The following is a 23,536-nucleotide window of genomic DNA, read 5'->3' on the forward strand; positions in this document are numbered from 1 at the left end:
AGAAAGTGCCAAAATGAGAAGCATATATCCTCGGTGTAGCAAAGCAGATTAAATCACTTATTAAAGGCAAGGTTTCCGTTCCAGATTGTATACCAGTCAATTTCCTCTGAGTGTGCTGATACAATAGCTCCATGTTTAGTAATTATGTACAACCGCTCACAGAAAGATCCGTACCTAAAGACTGGAAAATTGCTCAGGTCACACCAATTTCTTGAAGTACTGCCTTTTGTGATGTTTAACAAAACTGTTGGCAAGCGTACTTGTTATACAAATGGGCACGGCAAAGGCTTAAGGTCGTAAAAAAAATTTCAGCGTTAAACTGGAAATAGTTGTAGGAGAGTATCAGAAGTAATAACCTAATGACATCTTTAATTTCTTGTACATTAGGTTTTTGTGTTGGAGAAGATTCTCATCAGTAATTTTAATAGTCTCATAAATGTGAATGTTAACAAGTAAATTAACTACGTTAAAGGATACGGAATTACCATCATCAGAAATGGAAAAGTTTTTAATTTTAGCTGTTAGTTAAAGGGAATTTTTGACAGTGTAGTTTTCTTCAAAAACATAATATTCTTTAAATGGTGTATATAATTTTCTGCCGATTTCGTAGAAGCGCCGTCTGTATAGTTAACACTGTGGACAGGAAGCGAAGGCGGCGTGCAGTCGGAGTCAATGCTGGGCACCAATTGTCGGCTACGACGGGACTGCCCGGGAGGCACACTTACACTCCAGTGGCCGCACGAGTCACGGTGGATGCAGCGAAAGGTCCGCAGCAGCAGTGATACTGTCGCGGTTGTGTGCACCACCTGTTCTAGTGTCTCGTGTGCACCAAGGACCTCTGCAGACCGAGTTGCAACTTTCTTAGCTCGCTGGACTGTGCAGTTGCTAATTTACAGGGGCTGTGCCCGATGCAGCCCGCCTGGCAGTAGTGTGTTGCAGCGTGGCGTCAGCGCCTGACAGCTTCCGCAACTGGACGAATGAACTGGCGGTAAAAAAAAGTCACAACTACTTTCGTTTTCTGACAAAGGCTATAGCCAAAAATTTAGTTATAGAGTTTGATGGTCTTTCTATGTGCCTGAGCGATCATCCTTACGGTGAGTTGCTGACTACTCTCAGAGTATTTGCTCGAGTTACCCGTTGCGTGTGTTATCGCCGCGGTCTCATTTCCTCGACGTGGTGACTGTGACATGTGAATGGCTGGCCACATGAATGGACTTTCGTGGCGGGCCAAAATTGCAGGCCATTTCTGTGGGTCTCTCTAACGGATCGGGCCTGCCGATCCAAAGCCCATAGTTTGCCACTAATGTGCGGGTACTACCATGGACCTAGGACTGTGGTGCCCCTCCTCGGCCCCAGGCGATGTATTTCGGGAATCGTGACTGTCTCACAGCAAGTACATTGTACAGTGCGGCGTTTGATACAAAATTTATTTATTATAGTATATTTTGGCACTTCGAAAGTAGTTTATATATTTGAAAGAATGGACGATAAGAAAAAAAATTTGTGGCAATCGCAGGCAGTGTGTACACTATGAAGTCATGTATTTATTGAAAGAAAAAGAATCACACAATACCTGTAGATAATAGACATAACTCAGTGAGTAATAACCGACAATTACGAACATAGAAGCATAAATTTTATTAGCAGTAACCTACAGTGTTGGTTGACACACCTCTTCCCCACCTTGTACATTTATTTCGAGAGGCCTACTTTTTTTCTGAGATTATTTTAAATACCATCACTGCTTTCAGGAATGTGTCTCGCAACTCCAAGAAAATGCATATTTTCGTCACCAAATAGGTTTCGCTTTATGAAAATAAAATCAGTGATCTTAATTAAACATATCTACCATTGGGCTTCCTTTCTCCATCTACAAGCAGTTCATTACACAACATTTTGATGTTAGTACTTAAGATTTTTGTTCACACGTTCAGAAACACAGAGGTCATTACTTTTTTTTTTTTACAATTTAGGTCTTTCACTTGGGGGAAAGTTGTGGCAACCCTGTGATAGGTTTCAATTTTCAGTCTCATTGCAGCATTGTTATTTAATACAAGGCATAAGAATGTAATGGGTTTGAATCATTGCATGTCAGTCATCCATGAACTGCCAAATCTTACACGTCATTAAGACACATTTTCAAAAGAGAAAAAAGGTACATTGCATAATATACAAAAAAAAAAAAAACGAAAAAATGGACTCGCTCGGTGAGGATGTTATACAAACTTAATTATGTATGTAGACAGTTCATAGGTTCCGGGAGTAGAGAATCTCGACTATTTTCACCCGTTATCGACATTGATCCTGGCAAGATACCGATCCCACGGATTAAAAGATTTTCGAGAATGTTTTCATTTTAATAGTATAAATGTGACAAAGTCATGCAGGAAGCAGGCGACCAGTATTATTATTTTAATAATGAACAGCCTCTGTTGCACCGCTTACCTAGACTTTACCCAGGTTTCAGTAGGGATAACTCAACCTTCTTCAGAATAACAGTGTTTACTGTGTGTTCATAGTGGAGATCCAGTACAGCACTCGTGGCTTCCGTATCGCGGTCGCGAAGTGGGGCCGAGGCAGTGCCAGATAAGTTTTACAGTCTGGCGATAGTTTATGAATTAGTAGTATTAACTTGGCGATGTCCACTATGGACAGACAGTAGATATGTTATTGTGAAGAAGGTTGGGTTATCCCGACTGAAACACAGGTAAAATCTAGATAAACGGTGCAACTGAGACTGTTCATTATTAAAATTAATGTTTATACAGTTGGTGACAGGACCGAGAAATGTTGAAGATATTTAAGTATTACTGTTATTAGAGTAATTAGAAGTTTTGCATTGAGGCTAACTGCGTCTGTTCTGCGAAATTTTGCTTCACATGCAACTTTGAACGACATATGCACATGCAGTAATCGCATATGGATATCTGATGACGGCTATATTCCGAAACACAATACTGCCATTCCTTGCGCGATATTTGACGTTTAGTATTGGGACCCAGTCAACATGAACGCAGAACTACTGATGTTGTAATTTGAAGTTCGATGTTGGATAACAATTTCCGTGTGATATAATAACAAATTGCCAGTTTTCGGATTTTTCCTTTACGTGTACTGTAAAACCTTGCTCCTTGCTAATTTTCATTAGTGTAGGTCAACAGAAAGTGCCCTCTAGGTCTGTATATTTTACACCGTGAAGGGAACACGACCTCTGTATGTGAAAAAAATTTCAACTTGATACATCTCCCCGTTCCCGAAGCAAAGGATCTGCAACAGACAGACGAAAACAAGGGTAAAAGATTAAGTGGTATATTTAGCCAAAAACATGGCACACTGCACTTAAAAATACAAAAAAGAAAGGCACCGAGATTCGAACTAGCGACTTCTACTGTTCCTGCACGCTCATTATCGCTAGACTACCAAGCCCGACATTTGCTTTTTTATGCTTATGGGGGGGGGGGGGGGGGGGGGAGGATTTATTTTAATTGGTTGTGATGCCCAGATAACATACACGTAAACGCGATCCTGTTGCCAGTTACAGAGCAGTAAAACGCCCAACTCACATCAGTATATTGCTTTATTTATATCAGATATTCGAGCACAATTTCCATCTGTACTTGTGTAAACTTTTAAGAAGCGAATCGCCATAACTACGCTTACGTCTTTGGTCACGAGATATTTTTTGTACGCCTACTGTCAAACTCTGTATTACCTTTTGCGTCGGTAATCACGTGCTGATTACCAAGTAGCAGCCGACAGTTAATAAATGTTTTACTTTTTATCAGCGCACCTTGTATTCACGCATACGACTGTGTACAGTTCTCAGAGATTATCAGCATTAACTTCCAAGCTATCCACAAGGAATCAAGAGTGGCATTAGAGCCACCCTGAAGTCTAGGCTGGTCTTCACGGTGGCACGAAATCTTGGTCAAGCAGAAAATTTATAATTCTGAACTCAGGCGTAACGAGTTACCTCAGACTGAATGAGCTCCCCCCTGCTAAGCAGCATGGATTCCGAAAACATCGACTACGTGCAACCCGACTCGAACGACAGTCTGAAAACCAGAGATCAAGGCAGACAGGGGAAAACGGTGTTTACTGATTTCCGAAACGCATTTCACTCACCAGGACAACTGTGCTTTTTAAGTGAATTGGGTTTTGCATGATCTATATTCTCGAAATTCATGCTGGCTCGCGTTGAGGTCGTTCTGTTTGACCTCAGAATATGTTCTAAGGTATTACAGCAAATCGATAGCGAAAAATAAAACTGTGCAGTTAAACAGGCGAAAAAATGCCGTACCCTATTACCGTGATGCCAAAGAGTCGCAGTTGTAACAGCTGAAATCATACAAATACATTGTTGCAACACTTAATAGGTACAAGAAATGTCACGACCACAATAGTCTGAGTTGTAGGTAAAGCAGCAAAACAGTGCAGCTGACAATCCCCGCGAATTTCCGCTAGCCCCTTGTAACTCAGGGCAGGCTGCTGCTTCTTGTGGTCGAACAGCCAACCCCTTACTGCATTCCACGGTTACGCCGATGGCGAAGGCTGTGGTACTGAGATGAGAAGAATTTAGTGCACGAAGGCTGAGGGCTTACACATCCACACTATGTTCGTTTAGGACTTAAGCTCACGTTCTCTAAACACTTCCATAGTGGAAAATGATGAAAGGTTTCTGTTCCAGTAGTGTGCTGCAGCGTTGGCTCTTGCTATACCGTGCCCAGTTGGCTGTGTTTTGCCTTGCAATGCATAACACACTCATCCACTCGCCACTTTTATTTATCATCATCCCAATGAACCATGAACCATGGACCTTGCCGTTGGTGGGGAGGCTTGCTTGCCTCAGTGATACAGATAGACGTACCATAGGGCAACCAAAACGGAGGAGTATCTGTTGAGAGGCCAGACAAAGGTGTGATTCCTAAAGAGGGGCAGCAGCCTTTTTAGTAGTTGCAGGGCAACATTATGGATGATTGACTGATCTGCCCTTGTAACACGAACCGAAACGGCCCTGCTGTGCTGGGACTGCGAATGGCTGAAAGCGAGGGGAAACTATGGCAGAAATTTTTCCCGAGGGCATGCACATTTACTGTATGGTTAAATGATGATGGCGTCCTCTTCGGTAAAACATTTCGGGGGTAAAATAATCCCCCATTCGGATCTCTGGGCGAGCTCTACTCAGTAGGATGTCGTTATCAGGAGAAAGAAAACTGACGTTCTACGGAACGGAGCGTGGAATTTCAGATCCCTTAATCGGGCAGGTAGGTTAGAAAATTTAAAAAGGGAAATGGATAAGTTAAAGTAAGATATAGCTGGAATTGGTGAAGTTCGGTGGCAGGAGGAACAAGACTTTTGGTCAGGTGACTACAGGGTTATAAACACAAAATCAATGAGGGGTAACCAGGAGTAGGTTAAATAATGAATAAAAAAAATAGGAGTGTGGGTAAGCTACTACAAACAGCATAGTAAACGCATTATTGTGGCCAAGATAGACACGAAGCCCACGCCTACCACAGTAGTAGAACTTTATATGCCAACTAGCTCTGCAGATGACGAAGAAATGTATGATGAAGTAAAAGAAATTATTCAGATAGTGAAAGGAGACGAAAATTTAATAGTCATTGGTGACTGCAATTCGGTAGCAGGAAAAGGGAAATAAGGAAACGTGGTAGGTGAATATGGATTGGGGGGGGGGGGGGGAGGGGGAAGAAATGAAAGAGGAAGCCATCTGGTAGAATTTTGCACGGATCATAACTTAGCTATGATTAACACTGGGTTCAAGAATCATGAAAGAAGGTTGTATATGTGGAAGAGACCTGGAGATACTGCAATATTTCACATTATATAATGGTAAGACAGAGATTTAGGAAACAGGTTTTAAATTGTAAGACATTTCCAGGGGCAAATGTGGACTCTGGCCACAATCTATTGGTTATGACCTGTAGAAACTGCAAAAAGGTGGGAATTTAAGGAGATGGGACCTGGATAAACTGAAAGAACCAGTGGTTGTACAGAGCTTCAAGGAGACCGTAAGGGAACAAATGACAGGAATGGGGGAAAGTAATACAGTAGAAGAAGAATGGGTAGCTTTGAGAAATGAAGTAGTGAAGGCAGCAGAGGATAAAGTAGGAAAAAAGATGAGGGCTGCTAGAAATCCTTGGGTAACAGAAGAGTTATTGAACCTAACTGATGAAAGGAGAAAATATAAAAATGCAGTAAATGAAGAAGGCAAAAAGGTATACAAATGTCTCAAAAATGAGATCGACAGGATGTGCAAAATGGCTAAGCAGAGATGGGTAGAGGACAAATGTAAGGATGTAGAGGCTTGTCTCACCAGGGGTAATATAGATACTGCCTACAGGAAAATTAAAGAGAACCACTTGTATGAATATCAAGAGCTCAGATGGAAACTCAGTTCTAAGCAAAGAAGGGAAAGCTGAAAGTTGGAAGGAGTATATAGAGGATCTATACAAGGGTGATGTACTTGAGGACAATATTGTGGAAATGGAAGAGGATGTAGATGAAGATGAAATGGGAGATATGATACTGCATGAAGAGTTTGACAGAGCAGTGAAAGACCTGAGTCGAAAACCTTCCATTACAACTACTGACAGCCTTGGGAGAGCCAGTCCTGACAAATCTCTACCATCTGGTGAGCAAGGTGTATGAGACAGGCGAAATACCCTCAGACCTCAAGAAGAGTATAATAATTCCAATCCCAAAGAGAGCAAGCGTTGACAGATGAGAAAATTACCAAACTATAAGTTTAATAAGTCACAGCTGCAAAGTACTAACGCAAATTCTTTACAGATGAATGGAAAAAACTAGAAGCCAACCTCGGTGAAGATCAGTTTGGATTCCGTAGAAATATTGGAACACATGAGGCAATACTGACCCTACAACTTACCTTATAAAGTAGATTAAGGAAAGGCAAACCTACGTTTCTAACATTTGTAGACTTAGAGAAAGCTTTTGACAATGTTGACTGGAATACTTGCTTTCAAATTCTAAAGGTGGCAGGGGTAAAATACAGGGAGCGAAAGGCTATTTACAATTTGTACAGAAACAAGATGGCAGTTATAAGATTCGAGGGACATGAAAGGGAAGCAGTGGTTGGGAAGGGAATGAGACAGGGTTGTAGCCTCTCCTCGATGTTATTCAATCTGTATATTGTGCAAGCAGTAAAGGAAACAAAAGAAAAGTTCGGAGTAGGTATTAAAAGCCATGGAGAAGAAATAAAAACTTTGAGGTTCGCCAGTGACAGCAAATGACCTGGAAGAGCAGTTGAACGGAATGAATAGTGTCTTGAAAGGAGGATATAAGGTGAACATCAACAAAAGCAAAACAAGGATAATGGAATGTAGTCGAATTAAGTCAGGTGATACTGAGGGAATTATATTAGGAAATGAGACACTTAAAGTAGTAAATGAGTTTTGCTATTTGGGGAGCAAAATAACTGATGAGAAGTAGAGAGGATATAAAATGTAGACTGGCAATGGCAAGGAAAGCGTTTCTGAAGAAGACAAATTTGTTCACATCGAGTATAGATTTATGTGTCAGGAAGTAGTTTCTGAAAGTATTTGTATGGAGTGTAGCCTGGTATGGAAGTGAAACATGGACAATAAGAGAATAGAGGCTTTCGAAATGTGGTGCTACAGAAGAATGCTGAAGATTAGATGGGTAGATCATATAACTAATGAGGAGGTATTGGATACGATTCGGGAGAAGGCGAGTTTGTGGCACAACTTGAGTAGAAGAAGGGATCGGTTGGTAGGACATGTCTGAGAACATCACCAATTTAGTATTGGAGGGCAGCAGGAAAGGTAAAAACGTAGAGGAAGACCAAGAGAGGAATACAGTAAACAGATTCAGAAGGATGTAGGTTGCAGTAGGTACTGGGAGATGAAGCAGCTTGCACAGGATAGAGCAGCATGGAGAGCTGCATCAAACCAGTATCAGGACTTAAGACCACAACATCCCAATGATCAAATTTGTACTGTATTCATATTAATTTATCTCATTTTTAATACAATATACAACAAATAACTGTTTTTATGACACAAGAAATTATGTGCTGGACAGACCTATTCCTTGAAGTTGTGATTTCATTTGCCACATCATATATTTTTCTACAGTTGAGCAGAGCTATTCACTTATACTTTAGTGACATTTGTTAAGCATGTGGTTATTGATCTTCTTATGGGCTTGCCAGACACATTCACTGATGAAATTTTGTTCATCACATGAAATTAAATCCTTATACATTTGTGCACAGCTATTCACTTATGCTGTAATAACATTTGTCAAGCATGTTGTTCTTTATAACAGTTTTAAATTTATCCTAATTTTCCAGCTCTTTGATATGTTTTGGTAGTGCATTAAAAAGTTTGATGCCTTGATTACATACATGTTTCTGACTTTGGGTCCTTATTACAGCCTGTAAGTGGAGATTTTTACATTGCCGTGTATGGTAACCTGTATTGGTTTTTCATTTTGTCGCGATTTTGTTTGATCACCGACAGACATTTCAGAATGTATAATGATGGAATTGCAAAAATTTCCAATGCTTTAAAAAGGGGCCTACAACATGTTTGATGTGGGCTCTGGGTCGTTATCTGAATAGGGTGTTTTTGTAATTTGAAAATCTCATTTAAACAACAATTTGTTTTTCCTCAAGGATACTATCCTATAGGCCTCAATTGACTGGAAATAGCCAAAATATACTAATCTGGTACAGTCATTACTACAAACTCTTGAAATTATTCCAAGTACAAAACATGCTGAATTGGGTTTTAGTGCTAATCTCACCACATGGTCCTTCCAGTTTATCTTCTCATCAATGTGCATACCCAGGAATTTTGCTCACTGAACTCTTTCAAGTTGTTTCCCTCCATAGTGAGATGTAGGTCGTCATGTTCACTTATTCTTACATATTGCACATAATTAGTTTTTTTTTTTTGCATTCAGTGTTAGCTTGTTTGCACTGAGCCATTTTTGTGTATCTTGTAGGACATGGTCCACAATAGTGTGCAATGACTGCTTCATAAAACAAACAATTAAACTAGTATCATCAGCAAAACAACTTGATTCTAGCTTTTCTCTCTGGCACATGAATATAATTAATGTAAATGGGGAACAGCAAGGGGCCTAATAGACTTCTTTTGGTGCTGTAATTCCAACCACCGTCATCCTCTTTTCCAGATACTACTCAAGCCACTTTTTGTTCCGGTCCTCTGATACCTATAGCTTCAAGCTTTTCCAAAAGTATGCTGTGGTCAACAGTGTCAAAGGCTTTTGACAGCTCTAGATTTATCCTGACAACACTTTTTCCCTCTCCCAATTTACTAATTATTTCTTTTGGGTTTTTTCCAGTAAAGCTGTTTCGGTACTACTCCCAGCTAGAAATCCATGCTGATTACTGTTTATCAGATTCCATAATTAAGATAATGTGTCACTCTATATTTGATTAGTATCGCCAAAACCTTAGAGAAAGTTGGGAGAAGTGAGACAGGTCTGCAGTTTTCTGTTTCAAGATTATCACTCTTTTTCAACAGGGGAACGAATTTAGAAATTTTCCGTTTCTGTGGAAAAAACTTGCATATTTTTTGACAAAATACAGTTGATATGCTACACTGGGTTTTTTCTTTATTGTGTAGATACACGGTCTGGTCCATAATATTAATGTGACCACTGCCTGCAATCAAAATCGACATGCAGTAATCACTCACAGACAACACCACTAGCAGTGAAGGGTATACAAAGCATGTTGGGAGCCAGAGAAAATAGTGCAGTTGTCACTGTAAGGAGGAGACAAAATGTGCACTGTCATTGGCTTTTGGGGAAAGGGTGGAAGCATTTGGGAATGAGTAAGTCTGTAAACTGTTCGCATGTCAGTGTGGTTAAAGTATACTGTGCTCAGCAAAATGGTGCTATTCAGAATTGGTGCCGTGGATACTGTTGTGTAGCCATGGGCCACAGATGACAGGGGTGAGTGTCAGCTGCAGAGACGTGCATCTGTTAAACAACTGACCACCCAGATGAACCGAGAGTCTTTTCAAATGACAGATGGCCATTGGCATGCACATTGTTAAATGTCTGAAAGCAAAACACACTGCAACAACTGTCAGAATGGGGCACAACAGGGGAGGGAGTCTGTGGCATTCCCTGGGTGGTGATGATATTCTGGGAGGCACAAAGGATCAACAGATGTATCCGTCTGTCCTCGAGGGCCGTGTCCACCCGTACACACAGTTTGTTTTTATTCAGCATAGTGACATTTACCAGCAGTACAATGCAACAGAGCTCGCAGTGTACATGTGTGGGTCAAACAGCAACAGGACGAGTTAATCACATGCCTCTAACCACCAAAGACTCGGATATAAACCAACTGAGAATCTGTGGGAACCCCCCTGCCAGGGTGTATTGTCTGTGGATCCTCACATGAGAAACCTGGACTTGGCAATGAAATAGTAATGGCTCCACACCCCTGTTAATACAGAACCTCACAGCCACGTGGGGGAGCCCAGTTTGATACGGGATTTTTGTGTCCTTGGAAAGTGGGCATTGTGTTGTTCTTGTCATCAACAAGCATGTCTCAAAAGCAGCATAAAATGAAAAGAATTGCAGTAGGCAGCTGATCGAGCCTGGATGGGGTCTGCCAGTCATTAATGCCATATGATCATTTCCATGAATCTCTTCCTGCATGTCTCGCAACGGTGTGCACTGCAAAAAGAGGTTATTCGAGGTCTTGACGGGTAGTCACATTAACGTGTCTGGACAGTGTATTTTCAGAAGAAATGAAGGTAACAAACTAAATAAATCATAATTACATTATTACTTTGCAGTGAGCCACAGGAGACCAAGGTCCATTGTACCAAAATACTCATAAAACATCTTTGAACCACCACCTGAATTTTATCAGTGGAGTTCATCTCACCCTTTATGTAGGAGAAAGTAAAAAACCTCCATAGACAATTTCAGAGGAGCCTCATATCTGATAGTACACTGATAAGATATCTTTTCGGTTGCTACTTTGGACTTGTGATCACTGTATGTTTCTGAGGAAAGGCCATAATGTTCAGACTTTGGTGACCAAGGTAGACAAAAGCTTTTAAATTTTGAAATAGTATCTTTGTTTGTTTATAGCCCAACACATTTAGCATATTTAGTCACTGTTCCTCTTTGGTACGTTTCCCTTTCTAATGCTCTAGGTGGAATGAAGTGGTCATATGGACATTGATACCTGGGAGTCACTTGCTGGGTAAGTTTGGCTGACAAGTAGCAGGTCTTTTCTGTTGACACCACGGTGGGTGACTTTCATGCTGGCGATGATGAATCAATAATAAGGACAATATATCACCCACTCCCTGAGCAGAGAGAAGGTGCGACATGACTGGAAATGAACTGCATGGCAGTCAGATATGCTGACCACTCAGTGAAGTGGGTCGATAGATGCTACTCAACGTTATTTGCCTCCCTTCATCACATATTTTATAATGTGCCTTTTACATGCTCTTTCCTCAACCCTCCTCGTATGGGATTATTCTCTCCCAAATGCTTGTCTACAAGGAATGTTGTACCACACAATGTGGCCACATTAAGATCCTAACTCGTAGTTAGTCATCGAGATGAACATTGTAAGTTGCCATTGACAGTCAGTCTCAAACACAACAGGAATCACTGCAGACCCATGTCTACTAGTTTTCAACCAAATATTGTGATGCCAAGTTGCATGCAGTGGGACCATTGCAGAAGACTATTGAGGCATAAAAATGTATATGTTGTCAGTGGAGCAAACACCACATAAACTGGACAGCAGGTGACTTGAAATGTGTGGTGGTTTAGCCTCTGACAGCACAATAGGGTTTTTAACCTGCAATGGGCAGAGGATAAACAGAGTGTCTCAAAAGTTACAGAACACTTATGTTGTGTAACAGCATGCAAACAAATTAGACCTAAGGTATTGTCACAAAGTTTTATGCAGTTTAATCAATTTCAACATGTGGGCACAATTTCCAGTCTGTTATCAGGATCGATCCACATTCAGCACATTATATCTGCATCACCTGTGGCAAGGACAGAAATGATTTTGTTCATTAAATTTTTGATGTGGTTGACAGCTGCTTGTTAGAATCTGTCCTTGGTATGTGCTCACAGAAACAAGCCCATGTTTCTAATGCCTGTTGGCCTAGAACACCAGGGAATAGGACCACCCCTGCCATTTCAGCATACCTCGTAACACCTGGTCCGCAACATCTGCCACAGTGCACCATATTGCTGGAAAAAGACTGTGTCTCGGGAGTCAGCCAGTCATAGTAACAGCCTGAGCATATCAAGGTAAGAGGTTTTTTTTCTGAGGATAAAATGGTCCCAGGATACCATCAACCACCAAACAACAGAACACATTCCCTGCCATGTACCTCTTCCATCACAGTATGTGGATTGGTAACATATCATTATCTTCTCACAGGATATGTATATACTCTGAATTGCCAACAAAACTGGCTTACGCATGCGTATTCAAATACAGGGATTTGTAAACATACAGATTATGGCACTGCAGTCGGCAATGCCTATATAAGACAACATTTAACTGGCACAGATGCTAGATTGCTTAGTGCTGCTACAATGGCAGCTTATCAAGATTTATGTGAATTTGAATGTGGTGTTATAGTTGGCATATGAGCAATGGGACAAAGCATCTCCAACGTAAGAATGAAGTGGTTATTTTCATGAGCATTCAGTGAATATCCGGAATCTAGTAAAACATAAGATCTCCGACATCATTGCAGCCGAAGAAAGATCCTGCAAAAACAGGACCAACAACTGAAGAGAATCATTCAAAGTGACAGAAGTGCAACCCTTCTGCATATTTCAATGCTGGGCCATGGACAAGTGTCAGAGTGTGAACCATCACCGATATGAACTTTTGTAGCGGAAGGTCCACTTGTGTACCCTTGTTGACTGAATGACACAAAGCTTTATGCCTCACCTGGGTCCATCAACACCGATATTTGACTGTTGATGAGTGGAAACGCATTGCCTGGTCGGACAAGTCTCATTTCAAACTGTGTCGTGCAGTTGGACACGTACAGGCATGGAGACAACCTCTTGAATCTATGGACACTGCATGTCAGTAGGGGACAGTTGTAGCTGGTGGAGGCTCTGTAATGATGTAGGAGGCATGCAGTTGGAGAATATGGCTAGGTATGACCCTGGAAGGTGACACATACATAAGCATCCTGTCCATTGGGAATTCCGATGGACTCGGTCAATTCCAGCAGGACAATGATACAGTTGGCAGGTCCAGAATTGCTACAAAGTGGCTCCTGGAACACTTTTCTAAATTTAAACACTTCCACTGGCCACTAAACTCCCCAGATTTGAAAATTGAGCTTATCTGGTATGATTTGCAATGTGCTGCTCAGAAAAGATACTCACATAGCCCTCTATGCAGCATTCACAGTGTCAATTCCTTCCATCACTACTTCAGACAATAGTCATGCCCATGAGGCACAATCGATTACTAAACTTAGCCAGCACTGTACAACTGATGCGTGTTATGAAGATATAATATACTTTGCTCAGAGACAATAAAAGTGTGTGGGTAAATACTTTAATCAAAACTGAACATGAATGCCCAATAATAGAGTTAAGTTCCAATATTTGCAGCTCTTGCTATGTACATGAAGTTTACGTTTAAAAACAAGAGTAGAAGGCTTAGATATATCATGCAAGATTATTTATAGTGATATTAATGTAGGTAAGATGTAAAGAGAGATAGGGGGGCAGGTTTTTTTTTAATTTAATTATTTTTGAAATATAAAGCCTTCATAGTTGTGAAGGCAAGATTTGTCATTGAGCAAGTAGACTGGTGCTGTATCTCTGTTGAAAGATATTTCAGTTCCTTCAAGAAAGTCAGATTTCTTGCCTGGTTCTTTTCTACACTGATTGCCACAATTCTTGCCCAGTAACTCATTCTGCAAAGTCAGATTTGTTTTGGATGTTAAGACAGAGTGCATCCCTGTGCTTCTACCAGTTTGTTTATTGAAGAAGTTTGGACATACCTGACTTGTGATATTCTTGCTTAGTGCTTTCAGTATTGTGTTGCTTGTGAAGAAGTTTATTTTTATGTCATACAACTTGAAGAGGTTGGCATGAAATCTTCCTTGAGGAAGGTCAGCTTATTACAAAGATGGTCTTCCTGTTTGTGGGTGGTTGGTTTAATTTATGTATTACAGTGGGAATGTATTCATAACTGGAGGCAGCTGATTTTACAATTTGTGTTTCTTTTTATATTTCACTTGTATCCATTGGATCATTACGCATGTGATTAAACATTCTTCTGAAGAACACATTTTTATATTGATATGGATGGTAACCCTGGTAATTGTAGAATTTTATATAAAAAGTTTTGTTAATGTTTCATTCCTACAGTGACATGAAATGAATTGAATTTTGTGGTGTAATTTATTAATTTCTTCAGCTAGATTTTCCATTTCCTTTGGTTGTTCTGTTGAAAATAACGAAATGAGAGTGTCGCAATTTTCTGTATTCTCAATGAATAAACTTATTCTAGGTCCCTACAGCTGTTGTGTGATAATCTAGTGTAAATTCCTGCAAATAAGAAAGGGATTTTGAACTCATGTCCATATAGTTTCCATAAGCTGCACTCATATGCGATACTTATAGAAATGATTCTGGTTGTTATTGAGTACAGTGGTTCTACCTGACAGCAGTTTCTAGTGATTTAATGCATTTGCTGTCCCAATAGTAATTTTTGCCAGGACCTGCCAAGAATAACACTGCTGCCTTCTGACAGTTCTCTCAAAAGCCGGTGATGTAAGCACGGGCATTAGAATGCTTTTGAGTCTCGCAGCGAGACCACTAACAAGGTTTTGCCCCCTGCTGAACACCAAACCCACAGACAGTCTGGTTTTCTTTTTGTGAAAGTGAAAATTGAACCATTGTGGGTGCTATGATTGTCAGTTTCCATTAACATGACACAAGCAGAGTGGCAGGTATTATAAAAAACGTTGCCATATCTTGGCGAACTTCTTTGATTTGTTAAGCACTGCCCTAAAAACAGCAGAATGCCAAAGTTATGAGGTGATGTGAGATATTATGCTTGATATCATTACAGCCCACTATAAACTAGAGATTGCTTCTGCCAAGTAATCAAAATGTGGTCCATAAAGAAACTTTGTTATTCCAGTAGGCAGCGGGTCATTGATGTTTAGTATGCTTGAGAGCTGTTCTTTGTTCACACAGTGTTACTCATGAAAAATGACATCTTAGGCATGTATTGACCTAACCAATGACAACTGGCTTTGGTGAAACTTATTACTAGTCAATACCTGTTATGTGTTCAGTTAATGAATTTACACATTTGTCTATCTGGCATAGCAGTTCACAATATTTTTCCTTTTCTTCTGTGGTGAAGAGGTGGTTTGTTCTCTCACACCCCTAGTCAAGAGGACCAACTGTCATGGTCTTAAATAGTCCTTGATTGGCATACATAATCCTTCCTAGTGTCTCTAGATCTTTCAAAGGAACATAAACATCTCACTTCATTTTTCTGTCTCTTCTCAGCCTTGAGAACCCAGTTCCGTGCACCACCAAGATTATATAGCCACTGGCCTAATTGGAGTGATTCTCACACATTCTAATTTCTCATTTCATCGCCTTTTAGTTTTTTCTTTGCTTTCTACTGAATCACAAGTTCTAGAAAACTTGTCTATTAAGTAAAACATATGCTCCCAACATAAAGGAACTTGCAGACCACACAGAAGACCTGAAAATTTAGTTTGATTTTGGAGCAGAACAACTGGTGTTGGCAGTAAAAAATTTTATAATTTTGGTGTGGAGCAACCTTACTTACCTTCTATTGTTGTGACAGAAATACTAATAAACATTTAACATGTATTTGGTCCAAAGAAGTTTATTTCTACAGTGTCTGCTAGGATGCCATTGTTTATCAGTGAACAATGTAAACCACAAAAAAGTGAATGAGAATAATAGGGTTTAGGAGCATACTTGTCACAACCATTGTAGTGGAAGTGCTTCTGCTATGACTAACATTGTGTGAATGTTTCTAACTGGATGACAGTAAGACCATGGTCAGTACTGGAACCTGAAAGTACCTTATCTTGCTCCTGCCCTTCTGCAGTAATATAAAAATGAAACAGAGTGTCTTCCAGTGTAGAATTTTAACATTTTAAAGTAGTTCCTACAACATGTTTCAGTATTCAGGTTGCAAAAGAAATTTTTGGAGCATCTGTCAACGTTTTCAATTGTATAACTGTGTCAAAATGTACGTACGTCTTGTTCAGCAGTATTCAGTTTGTAAATATTTCAAGAGAGATGCTCTTTTTAATTTATTAAATGCCACATCAGTAAAGTGGCAATCTATGGGATCAAATTGAGGCAGTTTTAATATTGGACCTGGTATGGCCTACAGATGCACCATTGGTTATTTATACTAAACACAAGCCTTAGAACAAAATGAATAGCACTGAATGTAAACAAAATTTGAAAGAGGTAAGTGCTGGCACAGATTGCATTGACTTGTTTATCAAGTTTTGTATTGTCATCAGAGCTAATAAAGTTATTGCCAATAACAATGAACATGAAGGAGTTATAAGTCTGTCTTGTATCAATTGGCCAAAATTGAAAACTAATCGGTTAATGTGAGAACAAGGGGACATAAGTGACAACATAATCTCGATCTTGGTGAAACAAACTGAAATGAATACAGATATTATTTAGTTACATTTACTAGCTGTTCTAGTTCCCCTCAACAATGTACAACTGCCTTTGGCTATGAGATTTAGCTTTATTGCAGCAAGAGAGAATGGATGCAAGGTATTTCAGTGTGTACTACAAGTATTTTGATGAATTTTCATTTTCAACAAGTAGTACATTCTGGCTGTAGGCATACAATTTTAAATGTATTGGGCCTAATTATTGTTTCTATTGTAAACATGACTAGCATTAGTGGTCATGTAAAAACAGTAGCACATATTATGTAGCTCTATTTGCTGAAGAGCTACTCAGGTCAGAATATTACAACCTATTTGTAGTCCACCTTATTGGTGAAATTACTGTAGCTGTGAAGTTGTCATTTGGAACAGAAGCGCACAATAAAGTATTTTGAGACCAGCAGAAGTGCTTTTTACCAATGTATGTAGGTAGTTCTAACAATTTTTCGTCCAGTGAGTCTTCCACCTAGCTTATGGTTTAACACTATGTAGCAGTGAGATAACAGGTGACCATCGGCATGATTAAATGTTTCTTAAACTAACTGTTTCTGTAAGTTGATAAAATTAACCCTTAAGTAATAAAAATGGTCATGTATATAGTTGCACACTGAAGTCCCAAATTATATTTATAATGCAGTGTTTGTTAATGTTGTAATGTGCCTACGAAACATTTATGGTTGAAATTTACTGTAAAAGATAGATGAATTTAAAAAAAATGCTAATGGTCTTCTTAATTTTGTTGGTTCCATTGTTCCCATCACCTATTACGTATGTGAGAAATATTAGCAGTGAGGCTGTTTTGTTTTTTCGTATGGCATCGAGTAATTACTTCATAGCAAATCCCAGAGGTTAAAAATGTTGTACTGCATGAAAGGCATGGTAATTCTACAGAGCTGCAGTTGCACTACCTTTGAGCTGTGTACATTTTTTAAAATACAAGCAGGTATCAGTTTTATGCTGTAAATGTCTTGGTAAGCTTTCCAGCGGAACAACCAGAAATCTGTGTGCAAATTAACACCATGCAAGCAGTGTAGGTAATGGTGACAGCTCTTTTAATACACCCTGTATATGAAAACAAACTACATACACACAATTTTCGAGTGTTTAGGAGAGGAAAAGAAGCTTTTTTTTTATGTGACTGCCTCTAAATTTCTTTTTTTATAGGGGGAGACGATGTTGGTATATGAAGCACTGGTTACCAGTTCAGCTGAATGCATTGTCACTATTTGAGCAAGCATATTCCAGTTGCGCCATAATGTAGACAGGTGATATTTTCTGAATTGCCCCTATACCAATAGTCACACCATATCTTGAGCATTACTAACATGTCTGGCCCCACAAATTCTTTGTAAATGTAGATTTTTGTACACAATGTATGCAACTTTTTTAGGAGCACCTGCTGACCAGAGAGTAACAACCTCAGGATAAAAGCAAGTAGCTGAACAGGACAGAAGGGTTGGAGCTTGACTAAGGTAACTCAGAAAGTACCTTTGTCATTGATTCACATTACCTGTCATGACTAGAGAGAGATAAACAAAACAAAGATAGTTCAACTGTTAATTACCCCCCTTGCCACACACACAGCTTAAACATAGTTTCCATCATAAGCAAAAATTTACATTAAAAGGTGACAGGCACTTCCCTTGAAGTCCTAAGTATGAGGTGCATCCTGAAAGTAATTGCCAAATCATTCTACTGCCACTGCAGCACTTGTGTTGTAGGTTCACACATTTCTCTGGTTCATTGTCTTGACACTGCAGCTCAATTTTGTGGTATTTATATTTGTTAGTGATCAGTCAAAATCTTTAGGACAACCTCTGAGCCCAGTGACTGTGAAGTGTGCTCTGTTATGTTTAGTTCCAACACACAGAACATTAAGCCAGCTGAAATTCATCAACTTGTAGACATTTACGGTGAGAAAGTGGATGAGACAGTTGAAGAAACACTCATGACGAAGCATGTGTTGGACAGCCTTCTGTTGTCACTGATGGTATGGGTGAGAAAACACATGGTTCACAATAAGAATGTATTTCAAAAACTGTTTTGCATGACTCAGTCATAAATTGCTTAAATTTTTGTGAATTGCGTTTTAAAAAAGGTTTCAAAATTATGTACCTTGGCAGAGTTTTGACATTTCAGCACTGAATACAGTGATAAGGAAGATGAGTTCTTAAATAGAATCGTGACTGGTGATGAAACTTGGGGTCTTCATGACACTCCAAAATAAAATCAACAATCTATGGAGTGAAGGAACTGACAGTCCGACAATCCTCCACCACCCCCAAAAAAGAAATCATAATGAAGTTGCAAGTGCAAAAAGTCAGGTGAAATGGATTCTGCGACCAACATGGCATTCTGCTTGTTGAGTTCCTTCTCAGAGCTGAAACCATGAAAGCTGTATGATACTGCAAAACACCGAGAGAACTCCATCACACTATTCAAAACAAAAGATGCAAAACTCTCAATCGAATCATTATGATGCTTCATTTCTGCTGGTGGCACTGAAATCCTTACTAAACAATTCACTTGGGAACAGTGAGACCACCTGCCAATCAGTGCTGATCTCACATCTTCGGACTACCACTTTTACTTCATCATCAGTCAGGATGAAGGTGCTTGAACACCTATGATGATGTAAGCAAGTGTGATCAGTATTGGAGGTCTTAACTGGTATTATCTTTCTATGAAAAGGGCATAGAAAAGTTGGATTACTGCTATGACAAATGTCTGAACAGTGGTGGCTGTTACGGTCTGAAGAAATGTTTTCATGAGTCCTTTCCCACAATGGTACTTACTTTTCTGGCATGCCTTGTATATTTTAATGCCTTTTGGCATACCAGTGTGGGTATAAAAGCTGACGGAGAACACCCCACATCCTCTTCTTTACAGCAGTCACATAATGGGGATACTCAAGCCAATATGAACCACCTATTTTCTATCAGCAGCCATGTTTGACCATGAGGTTTGATCAGCATGTTGTTGAATCTTGTGGATCATACACAGGGTTATTCAGCTGCCCCTGCCATAAAGTTTTATGGAACCTGCAACATCTTAAAGAACCACACCCATGATTTTAATCTTCTCTCCTCCCTACATGCTCACTGTTAGTCCTGCAAAAACAATGAACAGAACCTTTTTGTATCAAAATTAACTACATTACATTTTGTACTTTGTTGGACACCACACTTTCTGTGGCATTCAAGAAAAAAGGCATTTGAATGCCTGTCTTGTACTTTTTGTTAAATAATTCAAAAGCTATGGCTTCTAGTAAAAATGTATCCCCTCCCCTCCCAAAAAGAAATGACTACATTAAATTTCAAACAAAAAGATCCTGTTCATTTTTTTATGTAGGACTAGTAATTTGCATGTAGTGGGTGAGAGAAATGAATATCTTGCCCATGACATTTGTAGGCATTGCAAGTTGCATAAAACCCATGGGTAGGTGTAGTTTAATCATCGTGTACAGGTTTATCATGCCAAAAGAACTAATATAAGATTTCTCTGGCTTCATAAACAGCTCAAGAAACATTTTACACCACATTAATGTATAGTGTTTGCACTTTTCTTAATCAGAAAATCATTTCTCATTGCTTTCCTGACCACAGAAAATTCCTACACACAGCCAACTGTTTTTGTTGTTGTGGTCTTCAGTCCAAAGACTGGTTTGATGCAGCTCTCTATGCAAGCCTACATCTATTTGAACCTGCTTACTGTATTTCCCCTTCAACAGTTTTTCCTCCTCTCACTCAAATCCCACCAACACCAAATTGGTGATTCCTTGATGCATCAGCGTATGTCTTATCAACCAGTTCCTTCTTTTACTCATGTTGTGCTGAAAATTTCTTTCAATACTAGGTCCCTGGTAAATTGATCTGCAACTGCATAATTATTCCATTAGCCACCTCTTGGTGCAGTGCAGAGGGTGTCGAGTGCCAGTAGTAGTCATCTATCCACTTGTTGACTACCTCTGTAACTTAGTGTTCACTGCTGCTGCCTATCATGGCGAGGACGCAGGCTTAGATTCCCTGTACTGCCAGGGATTTTTCTGGGTGAGAGGATTGGGAAAGTGTACATTCACCCTTGTGATGCCAACTGAGGAACTCGAGGACAAGAAAACTGACACAGGCAGGATAGTGGTGTGCTGGACGTCATTGGTAAACGATGACACGGTGGTCGGCCAGTACCGATGGACAGAGTTTACCTTATGTTTTATCCACGAAATCATCAAAATTTCTTCCTAGAAACACATTTTTAAAGATACCATCCTTTTCTAGCTTCAACTGCTTGTTGTTCACATCTCGTTTCGGAGCAAGGCTACACTTCACGCAGATACCTCCAGAAAAGACTCCGTAACATTTACATCCACTCCTAACATATTCCTCTTTCTCAGATATACAGTGAAGCCTGCATTTTATATCCTCTCTGTGTCAGCCAAAATCAATTATTTTGTTACCCAAATAACAAAACACTTCTATTATCTTCAGTGTCTCATTTCCTAATCTGCGAGGTTTGTCCGAAAAATACATATAAAAGTTGCATAATAACTTTATTTTACAATTATTCAGGTATTACAATATGGTCTCCTTCAAAGTGCTCACCCTGAGACGTGATACACTTCTGCCAACGCCATTTCCACTGTTGATAACATTGCTGAAAGTCTTCAGTTGTGATGTTGTTTAGTTGCCATGTCGTTTCCACATCTCCCAATGCCACACCATTACGCATTTTTGGGAACATGAAGAACTCACACGGGATTAAATCCAGTGGTGATTGAGCTTCGGGCCAAAAACACAATGAGCGACATGTGTGCGGGCGCATTCTTGTGATGAAGGGTCAAACTCTTGCCACAAGAGCTCCGAGACGTGTCAGAACTTCAACGTAAAAATTTCCGTTCACTCTCTTGCTGGGAGGGACAAATTCCTTGTGAACAATGCTCCAAGAATCAACACTGTCATCACATTGGACCTTGATTTTCGCGACTCTTTTGTTCTCGGTTCTCCTGCTAGTTTCCATTCCTTGCTTTGAGCTCCACATCGAATTTCTAATACCAGGACACGTCTTCAGTGATGACTCGGTTGAGAAAGTCACCTCATTCCTCTGCTTCCAACCAATCCCTACAGCACTCAACCCTCTTTGCTTTCTGTTCTGGTGTCAAGAGCTTCGGTACAATTTCTTCATTTCAAGTTTTTGTGAACAATTGTTTTGAGGGTTGACAGCTTGTCAGCAATCATTCTGTCAATCCACGGTCTTTAAGAACACAATCTTCTGCACACTCCCACCTTCACGCAGAGTGCTCTGACTCGAACTGAGCATTGATTTGATTGATTACAGCAGTAGTCTCACCTGATGGTGACTGCAACCTGTAACATAAAGACATTATTCAACCTTTATACGTATTTTCCGGACAAACCTCGTATAATGGACAATGAAAAACTTCCAATTCTAGTTAGTTATATTAGTTGTTCCATGGATCATGAACACGATTCTTTCGTAATGATGTGGAACGTGTCACCTGCCATATTCTCCAGATCTGACTGGGTCAGACTTTTTCCTTGTCCCAAACCGAAAAAAAATACCTCAAAGGATGATGATGATGATGCAGTGACTGATGCTTTGTTGCAATTGAAATCAAAGATCTTTTCTTTGAATGGTTTGCAGAAGTTATCTGAGCATGCCTCCAAGTGTATTGGTGTACACAGGTATTATATATACAAATAAATTTATATTATGAAATTTCTTTCACTCTTTATTTGTTAGGGTAGAAGTACAGTTTTTTCTATGGTATCACATACTACACTATAAAAATATGTGAAATGATATGGTATAACAAGCATTATTCAGTAAGAGGTAAGTTATTTTGAAAGAAAGAAGAAGATTTTTGGTTTTGAAAATCGCTCATGGTTCATGTAATGAATATTTAAATGCTCTTTTTAAAGGAATATTTTCATTCTTGATTTGATTTACAGATATGAACTGCCTTTTGGCCTAAAAGTAAAAGTAAAAGGCATTCACACTGCAGTATGCTATTTTCCTTCTTATGTATGCCCAAAATAAGTTTCATGTTGACTGTGATAAATTGCATTTAGTAGATATGTTCATTTTTGGATGTCACCTTCTCATAATTTGCTTGGGCCTTTGCCCGCTTCAACACGGGGTTGACCCTGTTACTATAGAGTTGGCAATGTTAGTGTCACAGAGTGTTGTTGCCAGATGCCCTTCTTGTCACCATCATGTACCCCCCAGGACAGAAGTAATGTACCCTAGCTGTCTGCGTCTAGTGTAAGCCATGAAATAGTGTGAATGTTTTTCAGATGTCTGTAAGTTGTGTAACTGAGGTGGTACATGGGGACCAGCCCAGTATTTACCATGTGGGATGTGGAAAACTGCCTAAAAACCACATTCAGGCATGCCGTCCCTCGTTGTTAACCTGCTGGGCTGATTCAGTCCGGGGCCGGCGCGCCTACCCAAGTCCAGGAAGCAGCACATCAGTGCTCGTGGGTAACCTGTTGTTTCCTTCTCAGAAATTCATCTATGGAATAGCACTTGTCAACTTTCATTATCAGCCAGCACCTTGTTAATTAAAGGGAGGTTGTCAAATATTTTTATGGCTGCATGATATGCTTCTTTCTGTGCTACAACAAGATTAAGTCCCACTGTTTTCCTCCTAGTATTGTATTTATGAATGCTAGTATTATTTTCAAATTGTGCTGATCCTTCAAAACAAACTTTGTAAGAGTGTATGTGTTGTGAGGCTACCTAATTTCTTTATGTAT

The sequence above is a fragment of the Schistocerca gregaria genome, chromosome 11 (genome assembly GCF_023897955.1).
Source record: "Schistocerca gregaria isolate iqSchGreg1 chromosome 11, iqSchGreg1.2, whole genome shotgun sequence".
Classification (NCBI taxonomy): Eukaryota; Metazoa; Arthropoda; class Insecta; order Orthoptera; family Acrididae; genus Schistocerca; species Schistocerca gregaria.